The 14,126-nt window shown below is 42.3% G+C and overlaps 1 protein-coding gene and 1 long non-coding RNA gene across 5 annotated transcripts in view; one reads left to right on the plus strand and one right to left on the minus strand.

Annotated features, from left to right (window-relative positions):
* LOC108590699 (uncharacterized) overlaps positions 1 to 242 on the minus strand; it is a 32,757-nt gene extending 32,515 nt beyond the window's left edge. For both annotated transcript variants that reach the window (XR_013532353.1, XR_013532352.1), the window contains exon 1: positions 58 to 242. This is a non-coding gene — a long non-coding RNA (uncharacterized LOC108590699). The remainder of the gene's footprint in view (positions 1 to 57) is intronic.
* ANKH (ANKH inorganic pyrophosphate transport regulator) overlaps positions 1 to 14,126 on the plus strand; it is a 165,820-nt gene that overhangs the window by 484 nt on the left and 151,210 nt on the right. The window contains exon 1 of one of the 3 annotated variants that reach the window (XM_078365651.1): positions 297 to 399. The exons of the other annotated variants lie outside the window; for them this stretch is intronic. The gene's annotated coding sequence lies outside the window, so the exon portion shown is untranslated. Of the gene's footprint in view, positions 1 to 296; positions 400 to 14,126 lie in introns of those variants that run through there. 3 annotated transcript variants of the gene reach the window in all.

Below are 14,126 nucleotides of genomic sequence, written 5' to 3' on the forward strand. Positions count from 1 at the left end.
GCCCGCTCGCCCTCCCTCGGCCTTAGACGCCCGGACACTGGGGCGCAGGGGAATCACCTGCTCTGAGTCCCTCTTTATCCTGGAACGTTTGGTCGACTGTGCTGCTTGTCAAGGGTGACTTTTCCAGCACCCCATTCCCTCTCTCCCCTCAATTATTCAGCAGACTTTTCCAGCCCTCTCTGGAAAATGTTAAAAAGACCGGATGGTGTGAAGCTTCACCTATGGAAGGGTTTTTAGTGCACAGCAGTATTATGTAATTTGCGATTATGTAAACCTCAGCTCTGTAATTAAAATGTAGTTTCTAGAAGCTTAAGTGCTGGGTTTTTATTTATCCATGGCTGGTGGTAATGGTGACGGTGGGAGATTCTGTTTTATAATGCGTCCAAGTTGGTTTCCCAGGTACTTCTAATTTTTAAACATTTGTTTCGTAGCCCAGGTAAAGATTAGGAGTATCCCAAATGTGTCCTGATAAGGCGGTCTTGACCACTTCTAGTTTGGGATTTCTTTTTTTCCTTTTCCTTTTCCTTTTTCTTTTCTTTTTCTTTCGTTTTTTTTTTGTTTTTTGTTTTTTTTTGTTTTGTTTTTTTTATGGACCACTAAAGAAGGGGAGCACGTTTTTGTTTAGTGTCGCCTTCTCGTCCTTGTTTCTTTTCATGTTTTCTCCATGTGGCGTCATTGCAAATCTAGCGCTGCAGGCTCTTCAGCGATGGGGCATTGACACCCTGCACTTTGCATGTGGGGACCGTTTTGGCAGGGCCACCAGCGGGATGCAGCTGTGTTCTAAGGCCGGGAGAGGATTTGGTGATGGAGAGGCAGTGGCACGCTACCCTGATGGGTAGGTGTCCGAAGTGGCCACGGGGTGCGACGAACGGCACTCCTGTGTTGTGGTACTGTCTTAATTCTTTCCTTTTAAGTAAAGAGACTTTAACGGGTATTTATATAGAATATGCACCTATTTTGATGCAGCGCTCATTGTAAAAGCCTAACAGCTTTGGGAAGGCAGTTGCAAACCGGAGATTTGTTTGACTCCTTCGTTTGACACATACCTATTTGGATTCTGTGCTCTGAACTTTTGAATGATTGCAACTCAATAAGCTCCTTAATATGTAGCCCACATTGTAAGCTACTTTTTACTTTGAATTTTATTGGTGATAAGTGTTCACAGTGTGGCATATTCTCTAGAGACCTTTGTTTAGAGAGCCAACCAGTGTCCTTTGATAAAATGTTGTCTCTTCTGTTGCCACTGTGCCCTGCCAGTGCCTCACAAGGGTACCCCAAGGGCTTCTCCTTCCCTGCTGCACCCTGTTCCTGCCCACCTTCCCTTCTTTCTTAAGTAACGGGTGACTTTGAACATTTCCTACAGTCTGTAGAAAAGGTTTTAGACACGAATTTACTGAATGCCCCATTTTAGATTAGACAAATGCTGTATATTCACCCAAGCCTTTTCTTATTTTAAGGCTTACCTTCTTGGAGCTGCACCAAAGGTTGTCACAAAGCCCAGGCTGCTCATCTGAACTGGTGTGTGTTTGTGTGCATGTAAGAATCACATAGAGATAACTAGTGGAAACAAGAGTAGTCTGTGCCGTCATTAAACCACCACCTCACGCGTACCACAATACTGCCTCCCTTTTGCCTTGATTTAGTGATTTGATTTTAGTATAAGAAAAAACAATGTCCTGAAGTCACAAAAGGGAGGCTAAACATAAGAGACAGCTATCCAGATGGTTTATCTTCACAGGTCTAATAATTCTAACTCATCCTTAGAACATTGCCAACCTGATTCTCATAGCTGATGTAAGCAAAGTACTTAAGAGAGTTGTGTTTTTGTAGAGAAGCAAAATGTTATCAACAAGTGTCATTTGAGGTCTTTTTCCCAAAAACACCAGAGCGTTTATGAGGTTACAGGCTGCCTGGCGGCGGAGATATTTTATCACAGTTAGGGGTGGAGAGATGGGGAAAATAAATTGATAGGTTTTCAAAACCTTGCGTTGCCTTCTGGTGTCAAATGATAATTGTTTTGCAAAATGCTGCAGGGCAAGAGAGTGAGACTTACTCTTTCTCAGCATTAAAATGAAGGGAAAGAATTACAGTGGAAGCCGAAGAGTGGCCTGGTATGTGTGGGTGATGAATAGAAGAACATTTTACCCCATCTCTTCTGAAGCACAGTAAAGAGGGGGAGAAATGAACCAGTTTGCAAAAGTGGGTCTAGGTTAGCTGAAAATACGCAGCCCTCGAGTTTATATGGAGTTCTAGACAGATGGACACATGTAGGTCCTGCCGCCAAGTGGGCAGGTGTGTTACACCTTGTTGGGAGTGAATGATGGTTCATTTGCCAGAGAGTTACAAATCCTAAGATGGAGAGGTAGCATGGGAGTACAAAGGTAAATGCAGCCTCACATTCATATGCTTTTGAGATGATTAAGAAATCCAAAACAATCCTAGCACTTAGGGAAGCTGAGGCTAGAGGACTGCCTAGGCTGAGGTGGGAGGATCACTTGAGCTCAGGAGTTCAAAACCAGCCAGCCTGGGCAACATAGTAAAACCTCGTTTCAATTAAAAAAAAAAAAAAGGTGGGTGTGGTGGCTCATGCCTATAATCCCAGCACTTTGGGAGGCTGAGGCAGGTGGATCACCTGAGGTCAGGAGTCAAGACCAGACTGGCCAACATGACAAAACCACATCTCTACTAAAAAATACACAATTAGCTAGAAGCGATGTCAGGCCCCTATAATTTCAGCTACTTGGGAGGTTTAGGCAGGAGAATCACTTGAACCTGGGAGGTAGAGGTTGCAGTGAGCTGAAGTTGCGCTATTGCACCCCAGACTGGGAGACAGAGCAAGACTCCATCTCAAAAAATAAAAATAAAAAAGAGGCCAGGTGCCGTGATTCACACCTATAATCCCAGCCCTTTGGGAGGCGAGGCAGGTGGATCAGTTGAGGTCCCACCAGCCTGGCCAACATGGTGAAACCCTGTCTCTACTAAAAAGTACACACACACACACAAAATTAGCCAGGCATGGTGTTGCATGCCTGTAATCCTAGCTACTCAGGAGGCTGAGGTGGGAGAATTGTATGAACTCCAGGAGGCAGAGGTTGCAGTGACCAAGGATTGCGCCACTGCACACTCCTGCCTGGGTGACAGAGTGAGACTCTGTTGAAAGAAGAAAGAAAGAGAGAAAGAGAGAGAGAGAAGGAAGAAAGAGAGAGAAAGAAAGAGGAAAGAAGGAAAGAAAGAAAGATAGAAAGAGAAAGGAGAAAGAAAGAAAGAGAAAGAAAGAAAGAAAGAAAAAAAATGCAAAATTAAAAAATAAAACATCTCATGAACTTTTAAGTTCCTGGTTTGTCAAGAACAGAACAAAAGCAAAGTCATATTAAATGTTTCTTAGATGAGGTATTTTATGATTATAAATATCACAGTTGATGATTTAAAAAAAAAAATGTACAGACCTTAATGGAAATCCAGCTATGTACAAGATTCCACTGAAAGTTAAATAAGTAAGTTGCACATATGTGACCATGTAAAGGAATTACCCATTAATGACCCCAGAGCCAGTGTGTATGGAAGGGCTAGGAAAGAGCCTGTAACAATCTCTACAGAAACTTCTGATGTTCTCCGTGAACATTACCTGGTGTATACAGGTTTGTCATTTTTTAGCTCAATCAGGAAGGAAACCAAGTATTATGGAATATTTACTGTAACAAAACTAGCAAAACTTATTATCACATTTTTTCAGTTTTGGTAGTGGCAGTAATTGGAGGTGGTGAGGTGGAGAGGTTGAATTTTATACTAAAAAAAGCTCTACAGAATAAAATGATCTTCTTTTAATACTAAAACAGGCACCATAGAAAATAGGAACACATCTACTTTTGCAGAAACATAAATAACGTTTGTAATATAGAGCCCTATAGGTATATAAAATACTTTATGATCATTGCATATCTAGAATTATTTTATCTCCATTTTTACAGATTGAGAATCAAAGGTATTAATCACTTCCATTGATTGGGCACCTAGTATGTGCCTGTATCTCAGCATAGGACATATATGAGGAAAGAATGGGAGGTCTACACATGGTGAGGTAATGGTTCAAGATGACACAGATAGTAAATGGCAGAGCTAAGGTTCAAGCTCATACCCACCTGGCCCTTTATCAATTTAGGAATAAGTTGTAGCTTTACTGATTCTCAGAATAGATCTAAATTTAATCTTAGCTATCATATATTGATTTTTTTTTTTTTAAGACTGGGTCTAGCTCTGTTGCCCAGGCTAGAGTGCAAGTGGTGTGATCTCGGCTCACTGAAGCCACCATCTCCGAGGCTCAAGCAATTCTCCTACCTCAGTTCCCTGAGTAGCAGGGACCACAGGTGTGTGCCACCATGCCCGGCTAATTTTTGTATTTTTTGTAGAGATGGGGTTTCACCATGTTGCGCAGGCTGGTCTTGAACTCCTGAGCTCAGCTGATCCACCCACCTTGCCTTCCAAAATGTTGGGATTACAAGCGTGAGCCACCAGCTCTAGCCTGTATATTGAATTTTTAAAACTCAACATATGTAGGATGATTAAAAGGAGGACTTCCAGTAAAGGGATATTATGACCAAGAAGTTCATTTTAAGAAAAGCCGAATTACCCAGGTAATTAAATCAACATTGTATCTTATTTTAACAAGGCATTGATTTTGGTCAAGTTGGGGGAAGAAACAGTTGATACCTCACAACAAAGCTATTTAGAAGTCACTTAGTCTTTATCATTAGAACAATACAGATTGCTAAGGAAAGAAGGAGCATATTAAGACAGTTTATAAACAGTGTATTTCTTTTAAAGTATCTGCAAATGTCCATTTGATCTCACCATCTCCAAAGAATTGTTTTTCTGTTTAAATTTGTTTCAAAGTCCCTGATTTCCTTAAAAGCCAAATTCACTAAATTAGTAAATTAGTGAACTTTTATAAAAGGTACTCAGTGTTACTTAAAATGTTAAGGGCCACTTTGTTGTGAAGACCTTGAAAGAGAAAAGAAAGTTGAAATTGTTCTCACTTAAGAAATGTGTTCTGCCTTGGGCCAGGTAATCTACGCTTTCATACTCAAAGGAGAAAGGAGGCCGGGTGCAGTGGCTCAGGCCTGCAATCCCAGCACTTTGGGAGGCCATGGAGGGTGGATCACCTGAGGTCAGGAGTTCGATACCAGCCTGGCCAATATGGTGAAGCACTGTCTCTAGTAAAAATACAAAATTAGCCAGGCATGGTGGCAGGTGCCTGTAATCCCAGCTACTTGGGAGGCTGAGGCAGGAGAATCACTTGAACCCAGGAGGTGGAGGTTGCAGTGAGCTGAGACTGCGCCATTGCACTTCAGCCTGGGCAACAAAAGAGAAACTTCATCTAAGAAAAAAAAAATCAAAGGAGAAAGGGGTATTTCAAATATCTTAATTTCTTTCAAATACTTTAGATATTTTAGGCTAGGCACAGTGGCTCATGTCTGTAATCCCAGCCCTTTGGGAGGCTGAGGCGGGCAGATCACAAGGTCAAGAGATCAAGACCATCCTGGCCAACATAGTGAAACCCCATCTCTACTAAAATACAAAGATTAGCTGGGTGTGGTGGCACACGCCTGTAGTCCCAGCTACTCGGGAAGCTGCGGCAGGAGAATTGCTTGAACCTGAGAGATGGAGGTTGCGGTGAGCCGAGATCACGCCACTGCATTCCAGCCTGGCGCCTGGCAACAGAGCGAGACTCTGTCAAAACAAAACAAAACAAAACAAATACTTTAGATATTTCAAGTGGCCTTGTATAATTCACTGAATTTGGTTGGGTCTAATACGATAATTCCAAGACCAGAGCTCTTTATCTGTGCATGGAGAGTTTTGCACATGAATTGTGACAATTCCTAGACTAAGATGTGTAATAGGACTATTCATATATCCTCAGCCCTTTCTATTCAGGAAACCTAGAGTTAGGCTTCTACAATGTAAAAGGAGCCCAAATTATTAATATCACAACGCAGACAAAAAGAGAAGCCCAGGAAAAATAGCTCTCCATCCCTCCTCCCAAAGTACAACAAAACTATTTCGTTACATCAGGAGGAACAGGAATAAAAAAGGGCAAATGTAGTGTATGACACTGGCCCCATCAGGGAAGAGACTCTTCATCCAAAGTCACTGAGCACAGGGCCTCCTTCGGCAGTGCTTACGAGCTTGCCTTAAGGAACAAGATAAGGGTCTCTTGTAAGATCCACTTCCCGAAGTGCTTAAAGAGAGAAATGGAAATCTCAAGATTCTGAGTCACTGTGAGGGAGAGTTTTTCCCCCTCCAATCTATTCTATAGTAACAGAATAAATTTCAAAATAATTATTTTTTCTAATTATAAATAGAAGTAATATCAGCTAATTTTTTAAAGTTTGGTAAATTTTTAAGTGGGAAAAAAAATACCTCTAATTTCACTCTGAAAAGTCCTTTAATAATTTGGGTATCTCCTGCCAATTTATTTTTATAATGTAATTGAGAAAATAAATGTGTATGGGGTGTGTGTGTATATATCATATATATATACACATATAAAAATGTGTATGTGTGTATATACGCATTTTATATATAAAATTGTATATGTGTGTGTATGTATGTATGTTTCACAAAACACAGAAGCATTTTCCCCAAATGATTTAAAAGTGTTTATGTATGACTTTAAATTGCAGCATAATTTTGGTAATGAGAGCATGCTGTAATTCCTTTTGCTGTATATTACCCCTATTGTTAAGCACAGGTTTTTTTGTTTGTTTTTGCAATATAAAGTTTCAATGAACATCTTTGTGTAATAAGTAGATAAACGTGTTTTCTCTGACTGCCTTGGGCTTTATGCCTGGCATAATTTGGTGCCTATTTCAGTTTCCGATTCATACATAGAAAATGAGGTCATGCCTTTCTTGCAGTCCATATTTAGTCAAGGACACTGTGACCTCCTGAGTCCAATTGATACTTACTTCCCCGTTGTGTGTCTCAATTTTCTTTAGATGTCCATCCGCATTTAAAATACATCCCTTAAGATGACTTAGGTAAGTGGGTTGTTTCTAGAGCCACAGAGGTATAATCTTGAGGTTGGTTTGTTTACTCATTTATTCATTTATTTATTTATTGAGGTGGTTTGATGACCAGCCTAGATACTACTCTGTCAAAATAATTCCAAGCATATTGGTCATACAGAAACAATATTTAACTCTCTTTCTAGTAATAGATCAAATTCTTTAAAAGCAGTTTTTATTTTGTTTTGTTTTTTTGAGACAAGTCTCACTCTGTGGCCCAGGCTGGAGTACAGTGGTGCAAACACAGCTTACTGCAGCCTTGAATTCCTGGGCTAAAGCCATCCTCCAGGCTCAGCCTCCTGAGTAGCTGGCACTCCAGGCATATGCAACCATGCCTGCGTAACTTTTTTTATTTTTGTAGAGATGGGGTCTTGTGATGTTACCCAGGCTGGTCTTGAACTCCTGGGCTTAAGCAATCCTCCCACCTCAGCCTCCCATCCTGCTGGGATTATAATAAGGTGTGAGCCATCACATCCAGCCTAAAAACAGTTTTTAAAGGGTACAGTGTGATACTGTTTATGGGAATCACTTTTTAGATGAGATAAGCCCAGTTTTATATTAGCAGTGAATAATTTGGTTTCCATATTTGGTTTGGGACAATGGAGCAGGTTATGCTAGGTGGGAGGAGGAGAGGCCATGGACGGAGATCCATTCCTTTATTGTCTTGTGTCAGTAAATAAACCTCCTTAAACTCCTGATATAGCATTCCAGAGTGACTTGGGTGGTGTTTACATTCAAAAAAGAAAAAATCGGGTGTTTTCTGAACACCTATGACTCTATTAGTTTCAGTAAAGATGCAGTAGAGTAAAATCTAGTTTTCTACAGCCTTATCTGGGTCTCAGCTACCCACATGAGTGACTTCTCTTTAAAGTGGAAGTCACTGGGTTTTTCCTCTTCTTTTAGTATAAGCACTAATGTTGCTGGAAGGCTAACCTATATTGCACATTTATCTACCTTATTAAATGAGTATCATATGGCAAAGCATAACATAGCATCTTTGGAGGCTGTGAATATCCATTGTTGTGCTGGGCAGTCACGTGAGATTCAAAATACTTAACCAAGGGATTGTCACCAACCAGTGGGAGCTGACCTTGGCTGGTCCTGAGCGCTGCATGACCAGCAGTGTTATGGCCTTCTTGAGACTCTTAGGTGTGTGATGGGGTTTTTAAAAAAAAAATTCATAGGCCATGTGCCTGCTTTTATCATTTTAATACTAACCAGTTGCCAATTAACTGGTTAATAGTAATCAGTTGCTACTGGTTTCAGTAATTGGTTACTGTGAACTCAGTTTCCTCTTGCTGTGCAGTATGCCCACATAACCACGCGATGATAACACCAACACCATAAACATAGCTAATGTTTATTGAGTTCTTGCTTTCTAATGTTCTGCTGTGGACCTGCTCTGGCCCCAGGCAACTAAAATTCACTAGAATTCCAGGAAAGATGAAGGAGTAACTTTGGTGGCTTCCTTTGGGAAAGGCATTTATACTCTGTGACACTTGTTTTCCTGCTCTCATTTTGCATCCGTTATAGAGAGATTCTAGAGTCAATGTCAGTGAAGTGATTTTTGAACAAGGCAAGGAGGCATGGCCATATTCGACCCAGCCCCTGCCCTCAAATTGTTTAGAGCCTGGTGAAGAAAACACGTGAAACACCTCTGCAGTTGGAGCAGCACAGAGCGAAATGTCTGATTATATAGCACAGTATATTATGACACACAACAAGGTACTCATTCCTTACAGCACAGCAGTAAGTCTGCGGTCATGAAACAGCAAGATGTTTGGACAATAGTTCTCATCTGGAGGTGCTCACCTCCTGCCTTTCCTCTCTAAATGCTCTGCTGGGAAACGTGGAGAGCTCTGGTCTGCAAAGATGAAGATAGAATTGCAAGATATGCCAGTTAGCAGGCTTCATATCAAGCCATATCAGCCCAGGCGTTGTTTTTGTCTGTTGGTTGGTTTTGTTTTCCATAGCTCTGGGATCATTCAATTCTTGTTCCAACAACCAAATACCACTCATGATGCTATAAGAACAAATGCACTTAAAATGACAAAGAACATTTAGGAGGGCTTTCAGTCAACTAGAAGGAAGTTTTATTCATCAGAACTTAGTGTTTTTCCTATGTAGTTGCTTCTTCATACCAAAAAATGCTCTATTTTGTTTGTTTGTTTTGTTTTGAGATGGAGTCTCACTCTGTTGCCCAGGCTGGAGTGCAGTGGCACAATCTCAGCTCACTGCAACCTCCGCCTCCTGGGTTCAAGCTATTCTCCTGCCTCAGCCTCCTGAGTAACGGAATTAGAGGCATGTTCACCATGCCCCGCTAATTTCTATATTTTTAGGAGAGATGGGTTTCACCATGTTGGCCAGGCTGGTCTCCAAGCCCTGACATCAAGTGATCCACCTGCCTTGGTCTTCCAAAGTGCTGGGATTACAGATGTGAGCTACCATGCCCAGCCCCAAAAGTGCTCTTAAAGTCCATCCAGGGAAGGAAAGTAACGATTATTTGTCAGGGCAAAGGTTGGGGCAATATTTATTCCCCTAGATAAAATGTTATCTAAAAGCAGTCTGTACATCTGGTGTAGGGTCCCTAGGAACAGACTGGCCAGCTTTGTCTCTAGTTAGGGGGAGGATATTTCGGTTTAAGTTAGCGCGCAGGTCCTAGCTGGTTTTTAGATCAGTAATGGCATTTTCCAGAGGTCACACTGAAAGGTGGGTTTGTCAGTAAGAATCTGCACTGTCCTCACTAAGATGGGCTGACATCACTGTCCCCAGCCTGGGGGACACAAGAGGGACTGAATGTATGCGGCTCTGTACTCTGGTGTGTGAGGAAGTAACAGGCACTGCCACACACCACACCCACCAGGCTATCCCACCTAGGCAGAGATATGCCAGTGAGGACCTCTGGCTCCAGGCTAGGGAGAAATCCAAAGACAGAGCAGAGTCCCCAGATAGGGAGTTCCAAAGATGACTTCAAATGTGAGGCTGAGGCTTCTTAGGACATTTTGTCATCCTGATTAAATAGCTTGGAAGCAGAATATCTGCTGATAGGTTAATGAGACATTTCCTAGGGAGCCAGATGAACCAGGAACCAGGAGGGACAGAGGTCAGCTGTGGTTATCAGCTTCTGAGGACATGAGAAGGAAAGGTGGCTTATTCTAGCGTGCGACCCAAAGAGGAATATTATGGGCTTGGAATCTTGCAGGTTCGGTCATCCTGTGTGAGAACTAGTTGCTTCAGGTTACTGCCTTTCATTCAAATGATAGTGAGTCCACGTCAGTATGCTTTTCAGAACCTTTGTTTTACTTAAAATATATACATACACACACACACACACACACCAGGCACGGTGGCTCATGCCTGTAATCCCAGCACTTTGAGAGGCCGAGGTGGACGGATAACTTGAGGTCAGAAGTTCAAGACCAGCTTAGCCCACATAGTGAAACCCTGTCTCTACTAAAAATACAAAAATTAGCCGGGTGTGATGGTGGGCTCCTGTAGTCCCAGCTACTCAGGAGGCTGAGGCAGGAGAATTGCTTGAACTCAGAATGTGGGTTCAAGCGGGTGAGCCAAGATCACTGCACTCCAGCCTGGATGTCACAGGGAGCCTCCATCTCAAAATAAATTAATAGTAAAATAAAAATACATATGTGCTATTTAAGTCAAGGGGAATATGTGAGTTCCTGACTGCCATTTCCTAATTTGCCATTTGACATCGCTTTGTGTTTCCAAAATGGTTTTTAAGATGATAAGAATTTTGTATGCTCTTTATGCTGCCCTGTGAGCCACCTGGAGATCGGCCGGCCATTGAATCATGCACTTTAACAGAGGGGAATAGTAGTGTGGAGAATCTGAAATAGTAAATGACAAAAAAAAAGTTCTCTGACTTCTCAGTGCTTTGAATGGTTTGGCAGGAAATTCACCATGGCTAGGACACTGAGGCCTCCCTCCATGTGTGGCCTAAGCTTGACATTTTATAAAGGCAAACTGCACAGAGGAGAGTAACAGATATTCACACTTAATACGGAGGCAGTGCCTTTTACCTCTTCGTGATTCTAGCCAAGTCCAATGCCACAACTGGAAAGACAGCTCGCAGCCAGCCTGACAAGGAAGTCAAGACATCACCCTCCTCCTCTGCAGGTTTCTGTGTTTGAATGTTGCTCCCTCACCGCCTTCCAGAGAGGCTTGTTTCTTTGGGATGGTTTCAGATGAGGCCTTGCATCACCTGTGAAGACACCTGGCCTGGAGCCTGGCATGCAGCCAGCTGCCTGTACCTCATTTCTACCCCTACGCAGAGGCATTCCACCACCTGGGGCTCATGCCTATTGGGCTATCTCCTAAACGTGGGCAGATGTCCTGGCATTGTAGGTATTTAGTCTACCACGTGTTTCTCAGCCTCTCCAGACAAGCCAGTGTTTTAGTGAAGAGCAAGGAGCTTGGGATTAATACCAGGTATAGTAGAGACCTGCCAAAGGGCCCTACAGCAGTGGATGACAGTAAGCCTCACTAGCTGAACTGTAGAATCTCCTTTGTTTCTGTAAAATTTATATTTACTCTGATTTCCTTTAGGCTGTAAGTGAAATCTACAGATCTTAAGTGTATAGGTCTATGAGTTTTCTCAAATGACAAATACATACCTGTGTGTAATCCATGCCACTAGGATATGGGACATTTCCATCAGCCCAGACACGTCCATGGTGCCCCTTTGCAGTCTTCCTGGCCAACTACTGTCCTGATTCCTGTGCCAGCCTTTGCATCTGCTCATGAAAATGACACGTGTGCATTGTTTATTACAGTGTCTGGCACCTTATTCTTTCTTATTGCAAAATATAGTAATATTGAGTGTTTAAGTGGCTTTTCAGCAGGTGGCGAATTTATAAAATTATTTTTTCCAATGGTACACTTCTTAAATTATGTGAACTGTTGATCATTTTGATGTTCAGACATGGTTTTAAAAGCCTACATTAAAAAAACTAATGCCCTACAACAAAATGGGGCATATACATACAATGGACTATTATACAGCCTTAAAAAGGAATTAAATTGGCCAGACACGGTGGCTCACATGTAATCCCAATGTTTTGGGAGGCCGCAGTGGGCAGATCACGAGGTCTGGAGTTTGAGACCAGCCTGACCAACATGGTGAAACTCCGTCTCTACTAAAAATCCAAAAAGTAGCTAGGCATGGTGGTGTATGCCTGTAGTCCCAGCTACTCAGGAGGCTGAGGTGGGAGAATCACTTGAACCCAAAAGATGGAGGTTTCAGTGAGCAGAAATCTTGCCACTGCACTTCATCCTGGCCGACAGAGTGAGACTCCATCTCAAAAAAAGAAAAAAGGGCCGGGCGCGGTGGCTCAAGCCTGTAATCCCAGCACTTTGATAGATTAAATTGAATCTTCTTTTAATTATAGCTTGCTATTTGACATGAGATTAGGGGGATGGTGGCTACCATGTACCATGGACCCCTTCTGTAATCAAGTCATACAAGTGGGACCAAGTCTTTCTCAATTTTGTTGACAATTATGACAATAACACACCCATGGTGTTTTGAAACAATGTATGATGGTTGCTTAATGAGCTAAAAGTTGTAATATACTTCCCCAAGTGCTCAGTATATTATTTTGGAGTGTTTTCATTATTAAATAATGGAGAGTATGGAACACAGAGGGCAAGAGTATGTTCAAGAATTTGTTCATTCAACAAATGTTTCTAGGACATTTATTAAGTGCTGGTCACTGAATGGAGTCAGCAAAAGGACAAATGTAGTCCTTGCCTTCCAGTGAGTCTATTAATAGGAGGGCAAATAGACAAGGAGGCACTTAGTAAGAAATAGGATCAGAGCTGGGAGGAAGAGACCAGGGGCTTTGCTCTGGGATCCTATGGGAGGAATCTATAGCCCATCCTCAGAATCAGGGAAGCTTTTTGGAAATTTTTGTTCCAGCTGAGGCCTAAAGAGAATACTGTGTCCCCATTCTGGAAAGCAAGACAGATCCAGTAAAGGAATGAAAGATGCTTAGTATGACTGGAGCAGGGGAAAAGACCTGAGAAACAGCAGGAGAGGATGGCTAGGTGAGTGACCCCAGACTGGGAAGGGCCCAGTCACTCAGGGTTAGGTGCGTGGACTTGGTCCTGTTCACAGTGGAGAACTTTAAAGTGTTCTTAGTAAGGTGTGGTGTGCTCAGATTTGCATGTTTGAAAGATAATTTGGTTTCAGTATAGCTAATGAATTAGAGGGAGGTGAGACCAAAGGCAAGGACACCAATTAAGAGGCTACTGTGGCAACTACCAGAGATACAGCAGTGGCTTGGATCAGGGTTGGGGTGCGGACGGAGGGCTGGAAGAGAAGATAACCTAGAATCAAATGGACTTGGCTCTGATCAGATGAGGTGGGAGAGGCTGGGGCAGGTGATGATGCCACCAAGTTATATTTTATTTATTTATTTTAGAAACTGGGTTTCACTGTGTATGTCACCCAGGCTTGGAGTGCAGTGGATAGTGGACGATCGTGGCTCACTCCTGGGCTCAAGTGATCCTCCCACCTCAGCCTTTGGAGTATTTGGGACCACAGGTGCATGCCACCATGCCTGGCTAATTTTTGAAGTTTTTTTGTAGAGACTGGGTCCTGGTATGTTGTACAGGCTGGTCTCAAACTCTTAGGCCCAAGAAATCCTTCCACCTCAACCTTTCAAAGTCCTGGGGTTACAGGCTTGAGCCACCATGCCCAGCTGCTACCAAGAGCTGGGTTGTGGTGAAGAGAATGAGCTCTGTTTCAGTCGTGTTAATTTGTTAGTAGATTTAATGAAATGTTTTAAATTGCTTTCCTGAGAGAATACAAGTTATGAATAAACAGTGAGGACGGCAATGAATATTTAGTGTTGGATCTCTCTCTTCAGGACATTCGCTGTCAGTGGGAGCTGAACTAGAGTTCGTTTTTCCTACCTGCAAATGCTGTGAATATTCATTTATCTCTTTAAAATATAAAAATGTTCTATTATAATACAGTTAGTTCTCAGCCATTTGCCTTAATGAAAGAGTGATATGGAAAATTCAGAACTATTTATG

Source organism: Callithrix jacchus, chromosome 2, assembly GCF_049354715.1.
Source record: "Callithrix jacchus isolate 240 chromosome 2, calJac240_pri, whole genome shotgun sequence".
NCBI classification, from domain to species: Eukaryota; Metazoa; Chordata; class Mammalia; order Primates; family Cebidae; genus Callithrix; species Callithrix jacchus.